Consider the following 26,922-nt stretch of genomic DNA (forward strand, 5'->3'; position numbering starts at 1 on the left):
TTTGACCAAGGAAGCCCCAGCGCCGTAATGATTTCCTTACATAATTACATACAGTGGTTACTTCTGGGATTGAATTTCTTGCTTGCTCTGGCAAGGTGAGCAGTCGTCCCTGGGTGGGCTCGAACCACCAAACTTTCGCCTACCAGCAGAACGCGCTAGCCGATTGCGCCACAGAGGCGAGAATCTTGACATACCCATAAAAGGGTTACCCCTCTAATTGCAATTAGAAATGAAGAAAAACTCTGGATTCAGAGCGCTAACCGCTATACCGTTGAACCACACCTTTCTACAGGATGTCCCGTTTTGAAAATAAGTATGACATTTGATCATTGGGCTATATCAAAGAGAGCAGCGTTGAAGTAGGCAAACTTCTGCTTCATGGTTTCATTGTGTGGTGGTCATCACATCTGCCCTACACGCAGAAGGTCTTGGGTACAACATTCAGCAAAACCAAACATGTTACCAAACATGTTCATGCTAACAATGTTCCAACGAAAGCATGCTGTTTATGTTTTATAGATCCTTTCCAGGCCATTTATGTCCTGATCTCGCAAAATATCCAAAAGACCCAGCATTCCTATTCATTGTATTTTTGAGCAAAGACTAACATTCAGGTACACCTGCCGAAACCTGGGATTGAACCAGGGACCTTTAGATCTTCAGTCTAACGCTCTCCCAACTGAGCTATTTCGGCTACTTTATTGACAAATTAGGCAAGGGAGCGAAACGTGTGGCATAACGTAGCGAGAAAATGAACTAGTTCTGTGTGTCCTTTTTTCTTTTCTTTCGATTAAACATAAAACAATACAGGACACGACCAGGGAGCAAAAATCGAAATAAAAAGAACATAAATGGCACTAAACATAAAATAAAAACAAAATCACATTTAAATGAAAATAGGGGTCCTACTTGGTCCAAAGTCGATCAAATTAGTGCTTATCCAAATTAAGCCTGAATGTCACTGTTTTCCATTCATCCAATGTCTAATGTCTGTTACTATGTCAGTCAAGTCTTTGATCGTTGGCGTGGTTGGTGTCGAGCATTTCTTTGTGATGGCCTTTTTCTCTACAGCCAAAAATATGTTCCAAGGGTATCCATTTATTGTGTCCATGGCAGGAGTGTTGAGGCCCAAGTACATAGTTTTAAATTTGAGTGGGATGGCAAAGTCAAAAACAGTCTGCAGTGCCCTGTGAATTTCAGTCCATTATTTTTGAGCAACAGCACAGCCCCAAAACACCTGATAGTGGTTTGCCTGCTGGGTTCTCCAGCAGTTAGCATTTCCTTGTGAATAATGGGCACTTTGACATGGTGTGGTGAAAAAAACATATTTTTCCCCTTCAGGCAAGTGATTTTGTGGTCTTCCTCAGGGCTGTTCCTACATTTCCACACTCTTGGTCAGACAAAACCAGGTTCACTTCTCGTTCCTATTGGTTTAGAATATACTTAGCAGAACGTTGTCCAGATTACCAATGCATTGAGATCATTTAGAAATGATTCCCCTCGCAAGTTCTGATTGATTGGCTTCAACGAAGATTACTGTCAGAGGATTATAGTGGTCATTTCTTTGTTTCATTTCTTGCTTATAATAAGTCCTATAAAAGTCCTGTCTCTCCAAGTCAAAGGATTCCTTCAACACGTCAATGCTTTTCATTTGAGTTTCTTTTGCAATGCGGTGAAACGTTTACGCCTTTTGTAATCCAGGCGTTGAATCATAAGCTTGGTCATGAGAAAACCAGCTCCAGATTTTAACAGCTTTGTTTAGTTTGTATGCTTTGGTTAGCTCCTTTCAGGGCGTAAGCACAGATTTTACCCAAAGATTCTTCATGTTTCTGCACTTTTTCAAAAGAGTAACGCTGCTCTCGGGGCACTCAAGGTTCCACTGAGATTTGAACTCGGATGGCTGGATTCAAAGTGTGCTAACCATTACACCATGGAACCGCAGACTGCTCCTTGGAAGGATAACGGTCATCCAAAGCTACAAGTCTTTACATCAATCATCCCTTGCCCAAAAAATGAGAAACAAGGAGTGCAAACAGTGCAAACAATCTTGATGTGCAGCAATACTTTTCCCTCTCTTAATGCAAAGTGTAGCAGCAGTAAACTTGAGGGAGAAAGGTATGGGTTTGAGGGCTCTTCTTGTGGGCTTTACTGTCCTTGTAAATATTTTTCATAGACAAAAGAGTAGGCATTTCCTTTTTACTAAACAGGCCCTTTGACCAAGGAAGCCCCAGCGCCGTAATGATTTCCTGGTTTCCTTACATAATTACATACAGTGGTTACTTCTGGGATCGAATTTCTTGCTTGCTCTGGCAAGGTGAGCAGTCGTCCCTGGGTGGGCTCGAACCACCAAACTTTCGCCTACCAGCAGAACGCGCTAGCCGATTGCGCCACAGAGGCGAGAATCTTGACATACCCATAAAAGGGTTACCCCTCTAATTGCAATTAGAAATGAAGAAAAACTCTGGATTCAGAGCGCTAACCGCTATACCGTTGAACCACACCTTTCTACAGGATGTCCTGTTTTGAAAATAAGTATGACATTTGATCATGGGCTATATCAAAGAGAGCAGCATTGAAGTAGGCAAACTTCTGCTTCATGGTTTCATTGTGTGGTGGTCATCACATCTGCCCTACACGCAGAAGGTCTTGGGTACAACATTCAGCAAAACCAAACATGTTACCAAACATGTTCATGCTAACAATGTTCCAACGAAAGCATGCTGTTTATGTTTTATAGATCCTTTCCAGGCCATTTATGTCCTGATCTCGCAAAATATCCAAAAGACACAGCATTCCTATTCATTGTATTTTTGAGCAAAGACTAACCTTCAGGTACACCTGCCGAAACCCGGGATTGAACCAGGGACCTTTAGATCTTCAGTCTAACGCTCTCCCAACTGAGCTATTTCGGCTACTTCATTGACAATTTAGGCAAGGGAGGGAAACGTGTGGCATAACGTAGCGAGAAAATGAACTAGTTCTGTGTGTCCTTTTTTCTTTTCTTTCGATTAAACATAAAACAATACAGGACACGACCAGGGAGCAAAAATCTAAATAAAAAGAACATAAATGGCACTAAACATAAAATAAAAACAAAATCACATTTAAATGAAAATAGGGGTCCTACTTGGTCCAAAGTCGATCAAATTAGTGCTTATCCAAATTAAGCCTGAATGTCACTGTTTTCCATTCATCCAATGTCTAATGTCTGTTACTATGTCAGTCAAGTCTTTGATCGTTGGCGTGGTTGGTGTCGAGCATTTCTTTGTGATGGCCTTTTTCTCTACAGCCAAAAATATGTTCCAAGGGTATCCATTTATTGTGTCCATGGCAGGAGTGTTGAGGCCCAAGTACATAGTTTTAAATTTGAGTGGGATGGCAAAGTCAAAAACAGTCTGCAGTGCCCTGTGAATTTCAGTCCATTATTTTTGAGCAACAGCACAGCCCCAAAACACCTGATAGTGGTTTGCCTTCTGGGTTCTCCAGCAGTTAGCATTTCCTTGTGAATAATGGGCACTTTGACATGGTGTGGTGAAAAAAACATATTTTTCCCCTTCAGGCAAGTGATTTTGTGGTCTTCCTCAGGGCTGTTCCTACATTTCCACACTCTTGGTCAGACAAAACCAGGTTCACTTCTCGTTCCTATTGGTTTAGAATATACTTAGCAGAACGTTGTCCAGATTACCAATGCATTGAGATCATTTAGAAATGATTCCCCTCGCAAGTTCTGATTGATTGGCTTCAACGAAGATTACTGTCAGAGGATTATAGTGGTCATTTCTTTGTTTCATTTCTTGCTTATAATAAGTCCTATAAAAGTCCTGTCTCTCCAAGTCAAAGGATTCCTTCAACACGTCAATGCTTTTCATTTGAGTTTCTTTTGCAATGCGGTGAAACGTTTACGCCTTTTGTAATCCAGGCGTTGAATCATAAGCTTGGTCATGAGAAAACCAGCTCCAGATTTTAACAGCTTTGTTTAGTTTGTATGCTCTGGTTAGCTCCTTTCAGGGCGTAAGCACAGATTTTACCCAAAGATTCTTCATGTTTCTGCACTTTTTCAAAAGAGTAACGCTACTCTCGGGGCACTCAAGGTTCCACTGAGATTTGAACTCGGATCGCTGGATTCAAAGTGTGCTAACCATTACACCATGGAACCGCAGACTGCTGCTTGGAAGGATAACGGTGATCCAAAGCTACAAGTCTTTACATCAATCATCCCTTGCCCAAAAAATGAGAAACAAGGAGTGCAAACAGTGCAAACAATCTTGATGTGCAGCAATACTTTTCCCTCTCTTAATGCAAAGTGTAGCAGCAGTAAACTTGAGGGAGAAAGGTATGGGTTTGAGGGCTCTTCTTGTGGGCTTTACTGTCCTTGTAAATATTTTTCATAGACAAAAGAGTAGGCATTTCCTTTTTACTAAACAGGCCCTTTGACCAAGGAAGCCCCAGCGCCGTAATGATTTCCTTACATAATTACATACAGTGGTTACTTCTGGGATTGAATTTCTTGCTTGCTCTGGCAAGGTGAGCAGTCATCCCTGGGTGGGCTCGAACCACCAACTTTTCGCCTACCAGCAGAACGCGCTAGCCGATTGCGCCACAGAGGCGAGAATCTTGACATACCCATAAAAGGATTACCCCTCTAATTGCAATTAGAAATGAAGAAAAACTCTGGATTCAGAGCGCTAACCGCTATACCGTTGAACCACACCTTTCTACAGGATGTCCTGTTTTGAAAATAAGTATGACATTTGATCATTGGGCTATATCAAAGAGAGCAGCGTTGAAGTAGGCAAACTTCTGCTTCATGGTTTCATTGTGTGGTGGTCATCACATCTGCCCTACACGCAGAAGGTCTTGGGTACAACATTCAGCAAAACCAAACATGTTACCAAACATGTTCATGCTAACAATGTTCCAACGAAAGCATGCTGTTTATGTTTTATAGATCCTTTCCAGGCCATTTATGTCCTGATCACGCAAAATATCCAAAAGACCCAGCATTCCTATTCATTGTATTTTTGAGCAAAGACTAACGTTCAGGTACACCTGCCGAAACCTGGGATTGAACCAGGGACCTTTAGATCTTCAGTCTAACGCTCTCCCAACTGAGCTATTTCGGCTACTTTATTGACAAATTAGGCAAGGGAGCGAAACGTGTGGCATAACGTAGCGAGAAAATGAACTAGTTCTGTGTGTCCTTTTTTCTTTTCTTTCGATTAAACATAAAACAATACAGGACACGACCAGGGAGCAAAAATCTAAATAAAAAGAACATAAATGGCACTAAACATAAAATAAAAACAAAATCACATTTAAATGAAAATAGGGGTCCTACTTGGTCCAAAGTCGATCAAATTAGTGCTTATCAAAATTAAGCCTGAATGTCACTGTTTTCCATTCATCCAATGTCTAATGTCTGTTACTATGTCAGTCAAGTCTTTGATCGTTGGCGTGGTTGGTGTCGAGCATTTCTTTGTGATGGCCTTTTTCTCTACAGCCAAAAATATGTTCCAAGGGTATCCATTTATTGTGTCCATGGCAGGAGTGTTGAGGCCCAAGTACATAGTTTTAAATTTGAGTGGGATGGAAAAGTCAAAAACAGTCTGCAGTGCCCTGTGAATTTCAGTCCATTATTTTTGAGCAACAGCACAGCCCCAAAACACCTGATAGTGGTTTGCCTGCTGGGTTCTCCAGCAGTTAGCATTTCCTTGTGAATAATGGGCACTTTGACATGGTGTGGTGAAAAAAACATATTTTTCCCCTTCAGGCAAGTGATTTTGTGGTCTTCCTCAGGGCTGTTCCTACATTTCCACACTCTTGGTCAGACAAAACCAGGTTCACTTCTCGTTCCTATTGGTTTAGAATATACTTAGCAGAACGTTGTCCAGATTACCAATGCATTGAGATCATTTAGAAATGATTCCCCTCGCAAGTTCTGATTGATTGGCTTCAACGAAGATTACTGTCAGAGGATTATAGTGGTCATTTCTTTGTTTCATTTCTTGCTTATAATAAGTCCTATAAAAGTCCTGTCTCTCCAAGTCAAAGGATTCCTTCAACACGTCAATGCTTTTCATTTGAGTTTCTTTTGCAATGCGGTGAAACGTTTACGCCTTTTGTAATCCAGGCGTTGAATCATAAGCTTGGTCATGAGGAAACCAGCTCCAGATTTTAACAGCTTTGTTTAGTTTGTATGCTTTGGTTAGCTCCTTTCAGGGCGTAAGCACAGATTTTACCCAAAGATTCTTCATGTTTCTGCACTTTTTCAAAAGAGTAACGCTGCTCTCGGGGCACTCAAGGTTCCACTGAGATTTGAACTCGGATCGCTGGATTCAAAGTGTGCTAACCATTACACCATGGAACCGCAGACTGCTCCTTGGAAGGATAACGGTGATCCAAAGCTACAAGTCTTTACATCAATCATCCCTTGCCCAAAAAATGAGAAACAAGGAGTGCAAACAGTGCAAACAATCTTGATGTGCAGCAATACTTTTCCCTCTCTTAATGCAAAGTGTAGCAGCAGTAAACTTGAGGGAGAAAGGTATGGGTTTGAGGGCTCTTCTTGTGGGCTTTACTGTCCTTGTAAATATTTTTCATAGACAAAAGAGTAGGCATTTTCTTTTTACTAAACAGGCCCTTTGACCAAGGAAGCCCCAGCGCCGTAATGATTTCCTGGTTTCCTTACATAATTACATACAGTGGTTACTTCTGGGATCGAATTTCTTGCTTGCTCTGGCAAGGTGAGCAGTCGTCCCTGGGTGGGCTCGAACCACCAAACTTTCGCCTACCAGCAGAACGCGCTAGCCGATTGCGCCACAGAGGCGAGAATCTTGACATACCCATAAAAGGGTTACCCCTCTAATTGCAATTAGAAATGAAGAAAAACTCTGGATTCAGAGCGCTAACCGCTATACCGTTGAACCACACCTTTCTACAGGATGTCCTGTTTTGAAAATAAGTATGACATTTGATCATTGGGCTATATCAAAGAGAGCAGCATTGAAGTAGGCAAACTTCTGCTTCATGGTTTCATTGTGTGGTGGTCATCACATCTGCCCTACACGCAGAAGGTCTTGGGTACAACATTCAGCAAAACCAAACATGTTACCAAACATGTTCATGCTAACAATGTTCCAACGAAAGCATGCTGTTTATGTTTTATAGATCCTTTCCAGGCCATTTATGTCCTGATCTCGCAAAATATCCAAAAGACCCAGCATTCCTATTCATTGTATTTTTGAGCAAAGACTAACATTCAGGTACACCTGCCGAAACCCGGGATTGAACCAGGGACCTTTAGATCTTCAGTCTAACGCTCTCCCAACTGAGCTATTTCAGCTACTTCATTGACAATTTAGGCAAGGGAGGGAAACGTGTGGCATAACGTAGCGAGAAAATGAACTAGTTCTGTGTGTCCTTTTTTCTTTTCTTTCGATTAAACATAAAACAATACAGGACACGACCAGGGAGCAAAAATCTAAATAAAAAGAACATAAATGGCACTAAACATAAAATAAAAACAAAATCACATTTAAATGAAAATAGGGGTCCTACTTGGTCCAAAGTCGATCAAATTAGTGCTTATCCAAATTAAGCCTGAATGTCACTGTTTTCCATTCATCCAATGTCTAATGTCTGTTACTATGTCAGTCAAGTCTTTGATCGTTGGCGTGGTTGGTGTCGAGCATTTCTTTGTGATGGCCTTTTTCTCTACAGCCAAAAATATGTTCCAAGGGTATCCATTTATTGTGTCCATGGCAGGAGTGTTGAGGCCCAAGTACATAGTTTTAAATTTGAGTGGGATGGCAAAGTCAAAAACAGTCTGCAGTGCCCTGTGAATTTCAGTCCATTATTTTTGAGCAACAGCACAGCCCCAAAACACCTGATAGTGGTTTGCCTGCTGGGTTCTCCAGCAGTTAGCATTTCCTTGTGAATAATGGGCACTTTGACATGGTGTGGTGAAAAAAACATATTTTTCCCCTTCAGGCAAGTGATTTTGTGGTCTTCCTCAGGGCTGTTCCTACATTTCCACACTCTTGGTCAGACAAAACCAGGTTCACTTCTCGTTCCTATTGGTTTAGAATATACTTAGCAGAACGTTGTCCAGATTACCAATGCATTGAGATCATTTAGAAATGATTCCCCTCGCAAGTTCTGATTGATTGGCTTCAACGAAGATTACTGTCAGAGGATTATAGTGGTCATTTCTTTGTTTCATTTCTTGCTTATAATAAGTCCTATAAAAGTCCTGTCTCTCCAAGTCAAAGGATTCCTTCAACACGTCAATGCTTTTCATTTGAGTTTCTTTTGCAATGCGGTGAAACGTTTACGCCTTTTGTAATCCAGGCGTTGAATCATAAGCTTGGTCATGAGAAAACCAGCTCCAGATTTTAACAGCTTTGTTTAGTTTGTATGCTTTGGTTAGCTCCTTTCAGGGCGTAAGCACAGATTTTACCCAAAGATTCTTCATGTTTCTGCACTTTTTCAAAAGACTAACGCTACTCTCGGGGCACTCAAGGTTCCACTGAGATTTGAACTCGGATCGCTGGATTCAAAGTGTGCTAACCATTACACCATGGAACCGCAGACTGCTGCTTGGAAGGATAACGGTGATCCAAAGCTACAAGTCTTTACATCAATCATCCCTTGCCCAAAAAATGAGAAACAAGGAGTGCAAACAGTGCAAACAATCTTGATGTGCAGCAATACTTTTCCCTCTCTTAATGCAAAGTGTAGCAGCAGTAAACTTGAGGGAGAAAGGTATGGGTTTGAGGGCTCTTCTTGTGGGCTTTACTGTCCTTGTAAATATTTTTCATAGACAAAAGAGTAGGCATTTCCTTTTTACTAAACAGGCCCTTTGACCAAGGAAGCCCCAGCGCCGTAATGATTTCCTGGTTTCCTTACATAATTACATACAGTGGTTACTTCTGGGATCGAATTTCTTGCTTGCTCTGGCAAGGTGAGCAGTCGTCCCTGGGTGGGCTCGAATCACCAAACTTTCGCCTACCAGCAGAACGCGCTAGCCGATTGCGCCACAGAGGCGAGAATCTTGACATACCCATAAAAGGGTTACCCCTCTAATTGCAATTAGAAATGAAGAAAAACTCTGGATTCAGAGCGCTAACCGCTATACCGTTGAACCACACCTTTCTACAGGATGTCCTGTTTTGAAAATAAGTATGACATTTGATCATTGGGCTATATCAAAGAGAGCAGCATTGAAGTAGGCAAACTTCTGCTTCATGGTTTCATTGTGTGGTGGTCATCACATCTGCCCTACACGCAGAAGGTCTTGGGTACAACATTCAGCAAAACCAAACATGTTACCAAACATGTTCATGCTAACAATGTTCCAACGAAAGCATGCTGTTTATGTTTTATAGATCCTTTCCAGGCCATTTATGTCCTGATCTCGCAAAATATCCAAAAGACCCAGCATTCCTATTCATTGTATTTTTGAGCAAAGACTAACATTCAGGTACACCTGCCGAAACCCGGGATTGAACCAGGGACCTTTAGATCTTCAGTCTAACGCTCTCCCAACTGAGCTATTTCAGCTACTTCATTGACAATTTAGGCAAGGGAGGGAAACGTGTGGAATAACGTAGCGAGAAAATGAACTAGTTCTGTGTGTCCTTTTTTCTTTTCTTTCGATTAAACATAAAACAATACAGGACACGACCAGGGAGCAAAAATCTAAATAAAAAGAACATAAATGGCACTAAACATAAAATAAAAACAAAATCACATTTAAATGAAAATAGGGGTCCTACTTGGTCCAAAGTCGATCAAATTAGTGCTTATCCAAATTAAGCCTGAATGTCACTGTTTTCCATTCATCCAATGTCTAATGTCTGTTACTATGTCAGTCAAGTCTTTGATCGTTGGCGTGGTTGGTGTCGAGCATTTCTTTGTGATGGCCTTTTTCTCTACAGCCAAAAATATGTTCCAAGGGTATCCATTTATTGTGTCCATGGCAGGAGTGTTGAGGCCCAAGTACATAGTTTTAAATTTGAGTGGGATGGCAAAGTCAAAAACAGTCTGCAGTGCCCTGTGAATTTCAGTCCATTATTTTTGAGCAACAGCACAGCCCCAAAACACCTGATAGTGGTTTGCCTGCTGGGTTCTCCAGCAGTTAGCATTTCCTTGTGAATAATGGGCACTTTGACATGGTGTGGTGAAAAAAACATATTTTTCCCCTTCAGGCAAGTGATTTTGTGGTCTTCCTCAGGGCTGTTCCTACATTTCCACACTCTTGGTCAGACAAAACCAGGTTCACTTCTCGTTCCTATTGGTTTAGAATATACTTAGCAGAACGTTGTCCAGATTACCAATGCATTGAGATCATTTAGAAATGATTCCCCTCGCAAGTTCTGATTGATTGGCTTCAACGAAGATTACTGTCAGAGGATTATAGTGGTCATTTCTTTGTTTCATTTCTTGCTTATAATAAGTCCTATAAAAGTCCTGTCTCTCCAAGTCAAAGGATTCCTTCAACACGTCAATGCTTTTCATTTGAGTTTCTTTTGCAATGCGGTGAAACGTTTACGCCTTTTGTAATCCAGGCGTTGAATCATAAGCTTGGTCATGAGAAAACCAGCTCCAGATTTTAACAGCTTTGTTTAGTTTGTATGCTTTGGTTAGCTCCTTTCAGGGCGTAAGCACAGATTTTACCCAAAGATTCTTCATGTTTCTGCACTTTTTCAAAAGACTAACGCTACTCTCGGGGCACTCAAGGTTCCACTGAGATTTGAACTCGGATCGCTGGATTCAAAGTGTGCTAACCATTACACCATGGAACCGCAGACTGCTGCTTGGAAGGATAACGGTGATCCAAAGCTACAAGTCTTTACATCAATCATCCCTTGCCCAAAAAATGAGAAACAAGGAGTGCAAACAGTGCAAACAATCTTGATGTGCAGCAATACTTTTCCCTCTCTTAATGCAAAGTGTAGCAGCAGTAAACTTGAGGGAGAAAGGTATGGGTTTGAGGGCTCTTCTTGTGGGCTTTACTGTCCTTGTAAATATTTTTCATAGACAAAAGAGTAGGCATTTCCTTTTTACTAAACAGGCCCTTTGACCAAGGAAGCCCCAGCGCCGTAATGATTTCCTGGTTTCCTTACATAATTACATACAGTGGTTACTTCTGGGATCGAATTTCTTGCTTGCTCTGGCAAGGTGAGCAGTCGTCCCTGGGTGGGCTCGAATCACCAAACTTTCGCCTACCAGCAGAACGCGCTAGCCGATTGCGCCACAGAGGCGAGAATCTTGACATACCCATAAAAGGGTTACCCCTCTAATTGCAATTAGAAATGAAGAAAAACTCTGGATTCAGAGCGCTAACCGCTATACCGTTGAACCACACCTTTCTACAGGATGTCCTGTTTTGAAAATAAGTATGACATTTGATCATTGGGCTATATCAAAGAGAGCAGCATTGAAGTAGGCAAACTTCTGCTTCATGGTTTCATTGTGTGGTGGTCATCACATCTGCCCTACACGCAGAAGGTCTTGGGTACAACATTCAGCAAAACCAAACATGTTACCAAACATGTTCATGCTAACAATGTTCCAACGAAAGCATGCTGTTTATGTTTTATAGATCCTTTCCAGGCCATTTATGTCCTGATCTCGCAAAATATCCAAAAGACCCAGCATTCCTATTCATTGTATTTTTGAGCAAAGACTAACATTCAGGTACACCTGCCGAAACCCGGGATTGAACCAGGGACATTTAGATCTTCAGTCTAACGCTCTCCCAACTGAGCTATTTCGGCTACTTTATTGACAAATTAGCCAAGGGAGGGAAACGTGTGGCATAACGTAGCGAGAAAATGATTTAGTTCTGTGTCTCCTTTTTTCTTTTCTTTCGATTAAACATAAAACAATACAAGACACGACCAGGGAGCAAAAATCGAAATAAAAAGAACATAAATGGCACTAAACATAAAATAAAAACAAAATCACATTTAAATGAAAATAGGGGTCCTACTTGGTCCAAAGTCGATCAAATTAGTGCTTATCCAAATTAAGCCTGAATGTCACTGTTTTCCATTCATCCAATGTCTAATGTCTGTTACTATGTCAGTCAAGTCTTTGATCGTTGGCGTGGTTGGTGTCGAGCATTTCTTTGTGATGGCCTTTTTCTCTACAGCCAAAAATATGTTCCAAGGGTATCCATTTATTGTGTCCATGGCAGGAGTGTTGAGGCCCAAGTACATAGTTTTAAATTTGAGTGGGATGGCAAAGTCAAAAACAGTCTGCAGTGCCCTGTAAATTTCAGTCCATTATTTTTGAGCAACAGCACAGCCCCAAAACACCTGATAGTGGTTTGCCTGCTGGGTTCTCCAGCAGTTAGCATTTCCTTGTGAATAATGGGCACTTTGACATGGTGTGGTGAAAAAAACATATTTTTCCCCTTCAGGCAAGTGATTTTGTGGTCTTCCTCAGGGCTGTTCCTACATTTCCACACTCTGGGTCAGACAAAACCAGGTTCACTTCTCGTTCCTATTGGTTTAGAATATACTTAGCAGAACGTTGTCCAGATTACCAATGCATTGAGATCATTTAGAAATGATTCCCCTCGCAAGTTCTGATTGATTGGCTTCAACGAAGATTACTGTCAGAGGATTATAGTGGTCATTTCTTTGTTTCATTTCTTGCTTATAATAAGTCCTATAAAAGTCCTGTCTCTCCAAGTCAAAGGATTCCTTCAACACGTCAATGCTTTTCATTTGAGTTTCTTTTGCAATGCGGTGAAACGTTTACGCCTTTTGTAATCCAGGCGTTGAATCATAAGCTTGGTCATGAGAAAACCAGCTCCAGATTTTAACAGCTTTGTTTAGTTTGTATGCTTTGGTTAGCTCCTTTCAGGGCGTAAGCACAGATTTTACCCAAAGATTCTTCATGTTTCTGCACTTTTTCAAAAGAGTAACGCTACTCTCGGGGTACTCAAGGTTCCACTGAGATTTGAACTCGGATCGCTGGATTCAAAGTGTGCTAACCATTACACCATGGAACCGCAGACTGCTCCTTGGAAGGATAACGGTGATCCAAAGCTACAAGTCTTTACATCAATCATCCCTTGCCCAAAAAATGAGAAACAAGGAGTGCAAACAGTGCAAACAATCTTGATGTGCAGCAATACTTTACCCTCTCTTAATGCAAAGTGTAGCAGCAGTAAACTTGAGGAATAAAGGTATGGGTTTGAGGGCTCTTCTTGTGGGCTTTACTGTCCTTGTAAATCTTTTTCATAGACAAGAGAGTAGGCATTTCCTTTTTACTAAACAGGCCCTTTGACCAAGGAAGCCCCAGCGCTGTAATGATTTCCTGGTTTCCTTACATAATTACATACAGTGGTTACTTCTGGGATTGTATCTCTTGCTTGCTCTGGCAAGGTGGGCAGTCAACCCTGGGTGGGCTCGAACCACCAACCTTTCGCCTATCAGCAGAACGCGCTAACCGATTGCGCCACAGAGGCGAGAATCTTGACATACCCATAAAAGGGTTACCCATCTAATTGCAATTAGAAATGAAGAAAAACTCTGGATTCAGAGCGCTAACCGCTATACCGTTGAACCACACCTTTCTACAGGATGTCCTGTTTTGAAAATAAGTATGACATTTGATCATTGGGCTATATCAAAGAGCGCAGCATTGAAGTAGGCAAACTTCTGCTTCTTGGTTTCATTATGTGGTGGTCATCACATCTGCCCTACACGCAGAAGGTCTTGGGTACAACATTCAGCAAAACCAAACATGTTCATGCTAACAATGTTCCAACGAAAGCATGCTGTTTATGTTTTATAGATCCTTTCCAGGCCATTTATGTCCTGATCTCGCAAAACATCCAATAGACCCAGCATTCCTATTCATTGTAGTTTTGAGCAAAGACTAGCATTCAGGTACACCTGCCGAAACCCGGGATTGAACCAGGGACCTTTAGATCTTCAGTCTAACGCTCTCCCAACTGAGCTATTTCGGCTACTTTATCAACAAATTAGGCAAGGGAGGGAAACGTGTGGCATAACGTAGCGAGAAAATGAACTAGTTCTGTGTGTCCTTTTTTCTTTTCTTTCGATTAAACATAAAACAATACAGGACACGACCAGGGAGCAAAAATCGAAATAAAAAGAACATAAATAGCACTAAACATAAAATAAAAACAAAATCACATTTAAATGAAAATAGGGGTCCTACTTGGTCCAAAGTCGATCAAATTAGTGCTTATCCAAATTAAGCCTGAATGTCACTGTTTTCCATTCATCCAATGTCTAATGTCTGTTACTATGTCAGTCAAGTCTTTGATCGTTGGCGTGGTTGGTGTCGAGCATTTCTTTGTGATGGCCTTTTTCTCTACAGCCAAAAGTATGTTCCAAGGGTATCCATTTATTTTGTCCATGGCAGGAGTGTTGAGGCCCAAGTACATAGTTTTAAATTTGAGTGGGATGGCAAAGTCAAAAACAGTCTGCAGTGCCCTGTGAATTTCAGTCCATTATTTTTGAGCAACAGCACAGCCCCAAAACACCTGATAGTGGTTTGCCTGCTGGGTTCTCCAGCAGTTAGCATTTCCTTGTGAATAATGCACACTTTGACATGGTGTGGTGAAAAAAACATATTTTTCCCCTTCAGGCATTTGATTTTGTGGTCTTCCTCAGGGCTGTTCCTACATTTCCACACTCTTGGTCAGACAAAACCAGGTTCACTTCTCGTTCCCATTGGTTTAGAATATACTTAGCAGAACGTTGTCCAGATTACCAATGCATTGAGATCATTTAGAAATGATTCCCCTCGCAAGTTCTGATTGATTGGCTTCAACGAAGATTACTGTCAGAGGATTATAGTGGTCATTTCCTTGTTTCATTTCTTGCTTATAATAAGTCCTATAAAAGTCCTGGCTCTCCAAGTCAAAGGATTCCTTCAACACATCAATGCTTTTCATTTGAGTTTCTTTTGCAATGCGGTGAAAAGTTTACGCCTTTTGTAATCCAGGCGTTGAATCATAAGCTTGGTCATAAGAAAACCAGCTCCAGATTTTAACAGCTTTGTTTAGTTTGTATGCTTTGGTTGGCTCCTTTCAGGGGGTAAGCACAGATTTTACCCAAAGATTCTTCATGTTTCTGCACTTTTTCAAAAGAGTAGCGCTGCTCTTGGGGCACTCAAGGTTCCGCTGAGATTTGAACTCGGATCGCTGGATTCAAAGTGTGCTAACCATTACACCATGGAACCGCAGACTGCTCCTTGGAAGGATAACGGTGATCCAAAGCTACAAGTCTTTACATCAATTATCCCTTGCCCAAAAAATGAGAAACAAGGAGTGCAAACAGTGCAAACAATCTTGATGTGCAGCAATACTTTTCCCTCTCTTAATGCAAAGTGTAGCAGCAGTAAACTTGAGGGAGAAAGGTATGGGTTTGAGGGCTCTTCTTGTGGGCTTTACTGTCCTTGTAGGCTTTACTGTCCTTGTAAATCTTTTTCATAGACAATAGAGTAGGCATTTCCTTTTTACTAAACAGGCTCTTTGACCAAGGAAGCCCCAGCGCCATAATGATTTCCTGGTTTCCTTACATAATTACATACAGTGGTTACTTCTGGGATTGTATCTCTTGCTTGCTCTGGCAAGGTGAGCAGTCAACCCTTAGTGGGCTCGAACCACCAACCTTTCGCCTATCAGCAGAACGCGCTAGCCGATTGCGCCACAGAGGCGAGAATCTTGACATACCCATAAAAGGGTTACCCCTCTAATTGCAATTAGAAATGAAGAAAAACTCTGGATTCAGAGCGCTAACCGCTATACCGTTGAACCACACCTTTCTACAGGATGTCCTGTTTTGAAAATAAGTATGACATTTGATCATTGGGCTATATCAAAGAGAGCAGCATTGAAGTAGGCAAACTTCTGCTTCATGGTTTCATTGTGTGGTGGTCATCACATCTGCCCTACACGCAGAAGGTCTTGGGTACAACATTCAGCAAAACCAAACATGTTACCAAACATGTTCATGCTAACAATGTTCCAACGAAAGCATGCTGTTTACGTTTTATAGATCCTTTCCAGGCCATTTATGTCCTGATCTCGCAAAAGATCCAATAGACCCACCATTGCTATTCATTGTATTGTTGAACAACGACTAACGTTCAGGTACACCTGCCGAAACCCGGGATTGACCCAGGGACCTTTAGATCTTCAGTCTAACGCTCTCCCAACTGAGCTATTTCGGCTACTTTATAGACAAATTAGGCAAGGGAGGGAAACGTGTGGCATAACGTAGCGAGAAAATCAACTAGTTCTGTGTGTCCTTTTTTCTTTTCTTTCGATTAAACATAAAACAATACAGGACACGACCAGGGAGCAAAAATCGAAATAAAAAGAACATAAATGGCACTAAACATAAAATAAAAACAAAATCACATTTAAATGAAAATAGGGGTCCTACTTGGTCCAAAGTCGATCAAATTAGTGCTTATCCAAATTAAGCCTGAATGTCACTGTTTTCCATTCATCCAATGTCTAATGTCTGTTACTATGTCAGTCAAGTCTTTGATCGTTGGCGTGGTTGGTGTCGAGCATTTCTTTGTGATGGCCTTTTTCTCTACAGCCAAAAATATGTTCCAAGGGTATCCATTTATTGTGTCCATGGCAGGAGTGTTGAGGCCCAAGTACATAGTTTTAAATTTGAGTGGGATGGCAAAGTCAAAAACAGTCTGCAGTGCCCTGTGAATTTCAGTCCATTATTTTTGAGCAACAGCACAGCCCCAAAACACCTGATAGTGGTTTGCCTGCTGGGTTCTCCAGCAGTTAGCATTTCCTTGTGAATAATGGGCACTTTGACATGGTGTGGTGAAAAAAACATATTTTTTTCCCCTTCAGGCATGTGATTTTGTGGTCTTCCTCAGGGCTGTTCCTACATTTCCACACTCTTGGTCAGACAAAACCAGGTTCACTTCTCGTTCCTATTGGTTTAGAATATACTTAGCAGAACGTTGTCCAGATTACCAATGCATTGAGATCATTTAGAAATGATTCCCCTCGCAAGTTCTGATTGATTGGCTTCAACGAAGATTACTGTCAGAGGATTATAGTGGTCATTTCTTTGTTTCATTTCTTGCTTATAATAAGTCCTATAAAAGTCCTGTCTCTCTAAGTCAAAGGATTCCTTCAACACGTCAATGCTTTTCATTTGAGTTTCTTTTGCAATGCGGTGAAACGTTTACGCCTTTTGTAATCCAGGCGTTGAATCATAAGCTTGGTCATGAGAAAACCAGCTCCAGATTTTAACAGCTTTGTTTAGTTTGTATGCTTTGGTTAGCTCCTTTCAGGGCGTAAGCACAGATTTTACCCAAAGATTCCTCATGTTTCTGCACTTTTTCAAAAGAGTAACGCTACTCTCGGGGCACTCAAGGTTCCACTGAGTTTGAACTCGGATCGCTGGATTCAAAGTGTGCTAACCATTACACCATGGAACCGCAGACTCCTCCTTGGAAGGATAACGGTGATCCAAAGCTAGAAGTCTTTACATCAATCATCCCTTGCCCAAAAAATTAGAAACAAGGAGTGCAAACAGTGCAAACAATCTTGATGTGCAGCAATACTTTTCCCTCTCTTAATGCAAAGTGTAGCAGCAGTAAACTTGAGGGAGAAAGGTATGGGTTTGAGGGCTCTTCTTGTGGGCTTTTCTGTCCTTGTAAATATTTTTCATAGACAAAAGAGTAGGCATTTCCTTTTTACTAAACAGGCCCTTTGACCAAGGAAGCCCCAGCGACGTAATGATTTCCTGGTTTCCTTACATAATTACATACAGTGGTTACTTGTGGGATTGAATTTTTTGCTTGCTCTGGCAAGGTGAGCAGTCATCCCTGGGTGGGCTCGAACCACCAAACTTTCGCCTACCAGCAGAACGCGCTAGCCGATTGCGCCACAGAGGCTAGAATCTTGACACACCCATAAAAGGGTTACCCCTCTAATTGCAATTAGAAATGAAGAAAAACTCTGGATTCAGAGCGCTAACCGCTATACCGTTGAACCACACCTTTCTACAGGATGTCCTGTTTTGAAAATAAGTATGACATTTGATCATTGGGCTATATCAAAGAGAGCAGCATTGAAGTAGGCAAACTTCTGCTTCATGGTTTCATTGTGTGGTGGTCATCACATCTGCCCTACACGCAGAAGGTCTTGGGTACAACATTCAGCAAAACCAAACATGTTACCAAACATGTTCATGCTAACAATGTTCCAACGAAAGCATGCTGTTTATGTTTTATAGATCCTTTCCAGGCCATTTATGTCCTGATCTCGCAAAATATCCAATAGACCCAGCATTCCTATTCATTGTATTTTTGAGCATAGACTAACATTCAGGTACACCTGACGAAACCCGGGATTGAACCAGGGACCTTTAGATCTTCAGTCTAACGCTCTCCCAACTGAGCTATTTCGACTACTTTATCGATAAATTAGGCAAGGGAGCGAAACGTGTGGCATAACGTAGCGAGAAAATGAACTAGTTCTGTGTGTCCTTTTTTCTTTTCTTTCGATTAAACATAAAACAATACAGGACACGACCAGGGAGCAAAAATCGAAATAAAAAGAACATAAATGGCACTAAACATAAAATAAAAACAAAATCACATTTAAATGAAAATAGGGGTCCTACTTGGTCCAAAGTCGATCAAATTAGTGCTTATCCAAATTAAGCCTGAATGTCACTGTTTTCCATTCATCCAATGTCTAATGTCTGTTACTATGTCAGTCAAGTCTTTGATCGTTGGCGTGGTTGGTGTCGAGCATTTCTTTGTGATGGCCTTTTTCTCTACAGCCAAAAGTATGTTCCAAGGGTATCCATTTATTGTGTCCGTGGCAGGAGTGTTGAGGCCCAAGTACATAGTTTTAAATTTGAGTGGGATGGCAAAGTCAAAAACAGTCTGCAGTGCCCTGTGAATTTCAGTCCATTATTTTTGAGCAACAGCACAGCCCCAAAACACCTGATAGTGGTTTGCCTGCTGGGTTCTCCAGCAGTTAGCATTTCCTTGTGAATAATGGGCACTTTGACATGGTGTGGTGAAAAAAACATATTTTTCCCCTTCAGGCATGTGATTTTGTGGTCTTCCTCAGGGCTGTTCCTACATTTCCACACTCTTGGTCAGACAAAACCAGGTTCACTTCTCGTTCCCATTGGTTTAGAATATACTTAGCAGAACGTTGTCCAGATTACCAATGCATTGAGATCATTTAGAAATGATTCCCCTCGCAAGTTCTGATTGATTGGCTTCAACGAAGATTACTGTCAGAGGATTATAGTGGTCATTTCTTTGTTTCATTTCTTGCTTATAATAAGTCCTATAAAAGTCCTGTCTCTCCAAGTCAAAGGATTCCTTCAACACGTCAATGCTTTTCATTTGAGTTTCTTTTGCAATGCGGTGAAACGTTTACGCCTTTTGTAATCCAGGCGTTGAATCATAAGCTTGGTCATGAGAAAACCAGCTCCAGATTTTAACAGCTTTGTTTAGTTTGTATGCTTTGGTTAGCTCCTTTCAGGGCGTAAGCACAGATTTTACCCAAGATTCTTCATGTTTCTGCACTTTTTCAAAAGAGTAACGCTACTCTCGGGGCACTCAAGGTTCCACTGAGATTTGAACTCGGATCGCTGGATTCAAAGTGTGCTAACCATTACACCATGGAACCACAGACTGCTCCTTGGAAGGATAACGGTGATCCAAAGCTACAAGTCTTTACATCAATCATCCCTTGCCCAAAAAATGAGAAACAAGGAGTGCAAACAGTGCAAACAATCTTGATGTGCAGCAATACTTTTCCCTCTCTTAATGCAAAGTGTAGCAGCAGTAAACTTGAGGGAGAAAGGTGTGGGTTTGAGGGCTCTTCTTGTGGCCTTTACTGTCCTTGTAAATATTTTTCATAGACAAAAGAGTAGGCATTTCCTTTTTACTAAACAGGCCCTTTGACCAAGGAAGCCCCAGCGCCGTAATGATTTCCTGGTTTCCTTACATAATTACATAAAGTGGTTACTTCTGGGATCGAATTTCTTGCTTGCTCTGGCAAGGTGAGCAGTCGTCCCTGGGTGGGCTCGAACCACCAAACTTTCGCCTACCAGCAGAACGCGCTAGCCGATTGCGCCACAGAGGCGAGAATCTTGACATACCCATAAAAGGGTTACCCCTCTAATTGCAATTAGAAATGAAGAAAAACTCTGGATTCAGAGCGCTAACCGCTATACCGTTGAACCACACCTTTCTACAGGATGTCCTGTTTTGAAAATAAGTATGACATTTGATCATTGGGCTATATCAAAGAGAGCAGCATTGAAGTAGGCAAACTTCTGCTTCATGGTTTCATTGTGTGGTGGTCATCACATCTGCCCTACACGCAGAAGGTCTTGGGTACAACATTCAGCAAAACCAAACATGTTACCAAACATGTTCATGCTAACAATGTTCCAACGAAAGCATGCTGTTTATGTTTTATAGATCCTTTCCAGGCCATTTATGTCCTGATCTCGCAAAATATCCAAAAGACCCAGCATTCCTATTCATTGTATTTTTGAGCAAAGATTAACATTCAGGTACACCTGCCGAAACCCGGGATTGAACCAGGGACCTTTAGATCTTCAGTCTAACGCTCTCCCAACTGAGCTATTTCGGCTACTTTATTGACAAATTAGGCAAGGGAGGGAAACGTGTGGCATAACGTAGCGAGAAAATGAACTAGTTTTGTGTGTCCTTTTTTCTTTTCTTTCGATTAAACATAAAACAATACAGGACACGACCAGGGAGCAAAAATCGAAATAAAAAGAACATAAATGGCACTAAACATAAAATAAAAACAAAATCACATTTAAATGAAAATAGGGGTCCTACTTGGTCCAAAGTCGATCAAATTAGTGCTTATCCAAATTAAGCCTGAATGTCACTGTTTTCCATTCATCCAATGTCTAATGTCTGTTACTATGTCAGTCAAGTCTTTGATCGTTGGCATGGTTGGTGTCGAGCATTTCTTTGTGATGGCCTTTTTCTCTACAGCCAAAAATATGTTCCAAGGGTATCCATTTATTGTGTCCATGGCAGGAGTGTTGAGGCCCAAGTACATAGTTTTAAATTTGAGTGGGATGGCAAAGTCAAAAACAGTCTGCAGTGCCCTGTGAATTTCAGTCCATTATTTTTGAGCAACAGCACAGCCCCAAAACACCTGATAGTGGTTTGCCTGCTGGGTTCTCCAGCAGTTAGCATTTCCTTGTGAATAATGGGCACTTTGACATGGTGTGGTGAAAAAAACATATTTTTCCCCTTCAGGCAAGTGATTTTGTGGTCTTCCTCAGGGCTGTTCCTACATTTCCACACTCTTGGTCAGACAAAACCAGGTTCACTTCTCGTTCCTATTGGTTTAGAATATACTTAACAGAACGTTGTTCAGATTACAAATGCATTGAGATCATTTAGAAATGATTCCCCTCGCAAGTTCTGATTGATTGGTTTCAACAAAGATTACTGTCAGAGGATTATAGTGGTCATTTCTTTGTTTCATTTCTTGCTTATAATAAGTCCTATAAAAGTCCTGTCTCTCCAAGTCAAAGGATTCCTTCAACACATCAATGCTTTTCATTTGAGTTTCTTTTGCAATGCGGTGAAACGTTTACGCCTTTTGTAATCCAGGCGTTGAATCATAAGCTTGGTCATAAGAAAACCAGCTCCAGATTTTAACAGCTTTGTTTAGTTTGCATGCTTTGGTTAGCTCCTTTCAGGGGGTAAGCACAGATTTTACCCAAAGATTCTTCATGTTTCTGCACTTTGTCAAAAGAGTAGCGCTGCTCTCGGTGACTCAAGGTTCCACCGAGATTTAAACTCGGATCGCTGGATTCAGAGTCCAGAGTGCTAACCATTACACCATGGAACCGCAGACTCCTCCTTGGAAGGATAACGGTCATCCAAAGCTACAAGTCTTTACGTCAATCATCCCTTGCCAAAAAAATGAGAAACAAGGAGTGAAAACAGTGCAAATAATCTTGATGTGCAGCAATACTTTTCCCTCTCTTAATGCAAAGTGTAGCAGCAGTAAACTTGAAGGAGAAAGGTATGGGTTTGAGGGCTCTTCTTGTGGGCTTTTCTGTCCTTGTAAATATTTTTCATAGACAAAAGAGTAGGCATTTCCTGTTTACTAAACAGGCCCTTTGACCAAGGAAGCCGCAGCGCCATAACGATTTCCTGGTTTCCTTACATAATTACATACAGTGGTTACTTCTGGCATTGTATTTCTTGCTTGCTCTGACAAGGTGAGCAGTCGTCCCTCGGTGGGCTCGAACCACCGACCTTTCGGTTAACAGCCGAACGCGCTAGCCGATTGCGCCACAGAGACGAGAATCTAGGCATATCCATAAAAGACTTGTGCATCTAATTGCAATAAGAAATGAAGAAAAACTCTGGATTCAGAGCGCTAACGGCTATACCGTTGAACCACACCTTTCTACAGGATGTCCTGTTTTGAAAATAAGTATGACATTTGATCATTGGGCTATATCAAAGAGAGCAGCATTGAAGTAGGCAAACTTCTGCTTCATGGTTTCATTGTGTGGTGGTCATCACATCTGCCCTACACGCAGAAGGTCTTGGGTACAACATTCAGCGAAACCAAACATGTTACCAAACATGTTCATGCTAACAATGTTCCAACGAAAGCATGCTGTTTATGTTTTATAGATCCTTTCCAGGCCATTTATGTCCTGATCTCGCAAAATATCCAATAGACCCAGCATTCCTATTCATTGTATTTTTGAGCAAAGGCTAACATTCAGGTACACATGCTGAAACCCGGGATTGAACCAGGAATAACGTAGCGAGAAAATGAACTAGTTCTGTGTGTCCTTTTTTCTTTTCTTTTGATTAAACATAAAACAATACAGGACACGACCAGGGAGCAAAAATCGTAATTAAAAGAACTTAATAGTTACATAAAACATAACATAAAATAAAAACAAAATCACATTGAAATGAAAATAAGGGTCCTACTTGGTCCAAGTCAATCAAATTACTGCTTATCCAAGTTAAGCCTGAATGTCACTGTTTTCCATTCATCCAATGTCTAATGTCTGTTACTATGTCAGTCAAGTCTTTGATCGTTGGCGTGGTTGGTGTCGAGCATTTCTTTGTGATGGCCTTTTTCTCTACAGCCAAAAGTATGTTCCAAGGGTATCCATTTATTGTGTCCATGGCAGGAGTGTTGAGGCCCAAGTACATAGTTTTAAATTTGAGTGGGATGGCAAAGTCAAAAACAGTGTGCAATGCCCTGTGAATTTCAGTCCATTATTTTTGAGCAACAGCACAGCCCCAAAACACCTGATAGTGGTTTGCCTGCTGGGTTCTCCAGCAGTTAGCATTTCCTTGTGAATAATGGGCACTTTGACATGGTGTGGTGAAAAAAAACATATTTTTCCGCTTCAGGCATGTGATTATGTGGTCTTCCTCAGGGCTGTTCCTACATTTCCACACTCTTGGTCAGACAAAACCAGGTTAACTTCTCGTTCCCATTGGTTTAGAATATACTTAGCAGAACGTTGTCCAGATTACCAATGCATTGAGATAATTTAGAAATGATTCCCCTCGCAAGTTCTGATTGATTGGTTTCAACAAAGATTACTGTCAGAGGATTATAGTGGTCGTTTCTTTGTTTCATTTCTTGCTTATAATAAGTCCTATAAAAGTCCTGTCCCTCCAAGTCAAAGGATTCCTTCAACACATCAATGCTTTTCATTTGATTTTCTTTTGCAATGCGGTGAAACGTTTACGCCTTTTGTAATCCAGGCGTTGAATCATAAGCTTGGTCATAAGAAAACCAGCTCCAGATTTTAACAGCTTTGTTTAGTTTGTATGCTTTGGTTGGCTCCTTTCAGGGGGTAAGCACAGATTTTACCCAAAGATTCTTCTTGTTTCTGCACTTTTTCAAAAGAGTAGCACTGCTCTCGGGGTACTCAAGGTTCCACCGAAATATGAACTCAGATCGCTGGATTCAGAGTCCAGAGTGCTAACCATTACACCATGGAACCGCAGACTCCTCCTTGGAAGGATAACGGTCATCCAAAGCTACAAGTCTTACATCAATCATCCCTTGCCAAAAAAATGAGAAACAAGGAGTGAAAACAGTGCAAATAATCTTGATGTGCAGCAATACTTTTCCCTCTCTTAATGCAAAGTGTAGCAGCAGTAAACTTGAGGAAGAAAGGTATGGGTTTGAGGGCTCTTCTTGTGGGCTTTTCTGTCCTTGTAAATATTTTTCATAGACAAAAAGTAGGCATTTCCTGTTTAATAAACAGGCCCTTTGACCAAGGAAGCCGCAGCGCCATAACGATTTCCTGGTTTCCTTACATAATTACATACAGTGGTTACTTCTGGGATTGTATTTCTTGCTTGCTCTGGCAAGGTGAGCAGTCGTCCCTGGATGGGCTCGAACCACCAACCTTTCGGTTAACAACCGAACGCGCTAGCCTATTGCGCCACAGAGACGAGAATCTAGGCATATCCATAAAAGACTTGTGCATCTAATTGCAATAAGAAATGAAGAAAAACTCTGGATTCAGAGCGCTAACCGCTATACCGTTGAACCACACCTTTCTACAGGATGTCCTGTTTTGAAAATAAGTATGACATTTGATCATTGGGCTATATCAAAGAGAGCAGCATTGAAGTAGGCAAACTTCTGCTTCATGGTTTCATTGTGTGGTGGTCATCACATCTGCCCTACACGCAGAAGGTCTTGGGTACAACATTCAGCGAAACCAAACATGTTACCAAACATGTTCATGCTAACAATGTTCCAACGAAAGCATGCTGTTTATGTTTTATAGATCCTTTCCAGGCCATTTATGTCCTGATCTCGCAAAATATCCAATAGACCCAGCATTCCTATTCATTGTATTTTTGAGCAAAGACTAACATTCAGGTACGCATGCCGAAACCCGGGATTGAACCAGGAATAACGTAGCAAGAAAATGAACTTGTTCTGTGTGTCCTTTTTTCTTTTCTTTTGATTAAACATAAAACAATACAGGACACGACCAGGGAGCAAAAATTGTAATTAAAAGAACTTAATAGTTACATAAAACATAACATAACATAAAATAAAAACAAAATCACCTTTAAATGAAAATAGGGGTCCTACTTGGTCCAAAGTCGATCAAATTAGTGCTTATCCAAATTAAGCCTGAATGTCACTGTTTTCCATTCATCCAATGTCTAATGTCTGTTACTATGTCAGTCAAGTCTTTGATCTTTGGTGTGGTTGGTGTCGAGCATTTCTTTGTGATGGCCTTTTTCTCTACAGCCAAAAGTATGTTCCAAGGGTATCCATTTATTGTGTCCATGGCAGGAGTGTTGAGGCCCAAGTACATAGTTTTAAATTTGAGTGGGATGGCAAAGTCAAAAACAGTGTGCAATGCCCTGTGAATTTCAGTCCATTATTTTTGAGCAACAGCACAGCCCCAAAACACCTGATAGTGGTTTGCCTGCTGGGTTCTCCAGCAGTTAGCATTTCCTTGTGAATAATGGGCACTTTGACATGGTGTGGTGAAAAAAAACATATTTTTCCGCTTCAGGCATGTGATTATGTGGTCTTCCTCAGGGCTGTTCCTACATTTCCACACTCTTGGTCAGACAAAACCAGGTTAACTTCTCGTTCCCATTGGTTTAGAATATACTTAGCAGAACGTTGTCCAGATTACCAATGCATTGAGATAATTTAGAAATGATTCCCCTCGCAAGTTCTGATTGATTGGTTTCAACAAAGATTACTGTCAGAGGATTATAGTGGTCGTTTCTTTGTTTCATTTCTTGCTTATAATAAGTCCTATAAAAGTCCTGTCCCTCCAAGTCAAAGGATTCCTTCAACACATCAATGCTTTTCATTTGATTTTCTTTTGCAATGCGGTGAAACGTTTACGCCTTTTGTAATCCAGGCGTTGAATCATAAGCTTGGTCATAAGAAAACCAGCTCCAGATTTTAACAGCTTTGTTTAGTTTGTATGCTTTGGTTGGCTCCTTTCAGGGGGTAAGCACAGATTTTACCCAAAGATTCTTCTTGTTTCTGCACTTTTTCAAAAGAGTAGCACTGCTCTCGGGGTACTCAAGGTTCCACCGAAATATGAACTCAGATCGCTGGATTCAGAGTCCAGAGTGCTAACCATTACACCATGGAACCGCAGACTCCTCCTTGGAAGGATAACGGTCATCCAAAGCTACAAGTCTTACATCAATCATCCCTTGCCAAAAAAATGAGAAACAAGGAGTGAAAACAGTGCAAATAATCTTGATGTGCAGCAATACTTTTCCCTCTCTTAATGCAAAGTGTAGCAGCAGTAAACTTGAGGAAGAAAGGTATGGGTTTGAGGGCTCTTCTTGTGGGCTTTTCTGTCCTTGTAAATATTTTTCATAGACAAAAAGTAGGCATTTCCTGTTTAATAAACAGGCCCTTTGACCAAGGAAGCCGCAGCGCCATAACGATTTCCTGGTTTCCTTACATAATTACATACAGTGGTTACTTCTGGGATTGTATTTCTTGCTTGCTCTGGCAAGGTGAGCAGTCGTCCCTGGATGGGCTCGAACCACCAACCTTTCGGTTAACAACCGAACGCGCTAGCCTATTGCGCCACAGAGACGAGAATCTAGGCATATCCATAAAAGACTTGTGCATCTAATTGCAATAAGAAATGAAGAAAAACTCTGGATTCAGAGCGCTAACCGCTATACCGTTGAACCACACCTTTCTACAGGATGTCCTGTTTTGAAAATAAGTATGACATTTGATCATTGGGCTATATCAAAGAGAGCAGCATTGAAGTAGGCAAACTTCTGCTTCATGGTTTCATTGTGTGGTGGTCATCACATCTGCCCTACACGCAGAAGGTCTTGGGTACAACATTC

General features: G+C 41.2%; 12 non-coding genes across 12 annotated transcripts; all 12 read right to left on the reverse strand.

The window, feature by feature from the left end:
• Positions 1-621: 621 nt before the first annotated feature.
• On the reverse strand, positions 622-694 carry trnaf-gaa (transfer RNA phenylalanine (anticodon GAA)). The gene has a single exon. It is a non-coding gene; the product is annotated as a tRNA-Phe (tRNA).
• Positions 695-2,839: 2,145 nt separating this feature from the next.
• On the reverse strand, positions 2,840-2,912 carry trnaf-gaa (transfer RNA phenylalanine (anticodon GAA)). The gene has a single exon. It is a non-coding gene; the product is annotated as a tRNA-Phe (tRNA).
• Positions 2,913-5,050: 2,138 nt separating this feature from the next.
• Positions 5,051-5,123, reverse strand: trnaf-gaa (transfer RNA phenylalanine (anticodon GAA)). The gene has a single exon. It is a non-coding gene; the product is annotated as a tRNA-Phe (tRNA).
• Positions 5,124-7,269: 2,146 nt separating this feature from the next.
• trnaf-gaa (transfer RNA phenylalanine (anticodon GAA)) lies at positions 7,270-7,342 on the reverse strand. The gene has a single exon. It is a non-coding gene; the product is annotated as a tRNA-Phe (tRNA).
• A 2,146-nt stretch (positions 7,343-9,488) lies between these two features.
• On the reverse strand, positions 9,489-9,561 carry trnaf-gaa (transfer RNA phenylalanine (anticodon GAA)). The gene has a single exon. It is a non-coding gene; the product is annotated as a tRNA-Phe (tRNA).
• A 2,146-nt stretch (positions 9,562-11,707) lies between these two features.
• Positions 11,708-11,780, reverse strand: trnaf-gaa (transfer RNA phenylalanine (anticodon GAA)). Its single transcript has one exon. It is a non-coding gene; the product is annotated as a tRNA-Phe (tRNA).
• A 2,134-nt stretch (positions 11,781-13,914) lies between these two features.
• On the reverse strand, positions 13,915-13,987 carry trnaf-gaa (transfer RNA phenylalanine (anticodon GAA)). The gene has a single exon. It is a non-coding gene; the product is annotated as a tRNA-Phe (tRNA).
• Positions 13,988-16,151: 2,164 nt separating this feature from the next.
• Positions 16,152-16,224, reverse strand: trnaf-gaa (transfer RNA phenylalanine (anticodon GAA)). The gene has a single exon. It is a non-coding gene; the product is annotated as a tRNA-Phe (tRNA).
• Positions 16,225-18,371: 2,147 nt separating this feature from the next.
• On the reverse strand, positions 18,372-18,444 carry trnaf-gaa (transfer RNA phenylalanine (anticodon GAA)). Its single transcript has one exon. It is a non-coding gene; the product is annotated as a tRNA-Phe (tRNA).
• Positions 18,445-20,589: 2,145 nt separating this feature from the next.
• On the reverse strand, positions 20,590-20,662 carry trnaf-gaa (transfer RNA phenylalanine (anticodon GAA)). The gene has a single exon. It is a non-coding gene; the product is annotated as a tRNA-Phe (tRNA).
• Positions 20,663-21,838: 1,176 nt separating this feature from the next.
• trnaq-cug (transfer RNA glutamine (anticodon CUG)) lies at positions 21,839-21,910 on the reverse strand. The gene has a single exon. It is a non-coding gene; the product is annotated as a tRNA-Gln (tRNA).
• A 385-nt stretch (positions 21,911-22,295) lies between these two features.
• On the reverse strand, positions 22,296-22,369 carry trnan-guu (transfer RNA asparagine (anticodon GUU)). Its single transcript has one exon. It is a non-coding gene; the product is annotated as a tRNA-Asn (tRNA).
• Positions 22,370-26,922: the final 4,553 nt, after the last annotated feature.

The sequence above is a fragment of the Eucyclogobius newberryi genome, unplaced genomic scaffold (assembly GCF_026437365.1).
Source record: "Eucyclogobius newberryi isolate DKJ021-1_F unplaced genomic scaffold, fEucNew1.0.hap1 SCAF_8, whole genome shotgun sequence".
Classification (NCBI taxonomy): domain Eukaryota; kingdom Metazoa; phylum Chordata; class Actinopteri; order Gobiiformes; family Gobiidae; genus Eucyclogobius; species Eucyclogobius newberryi.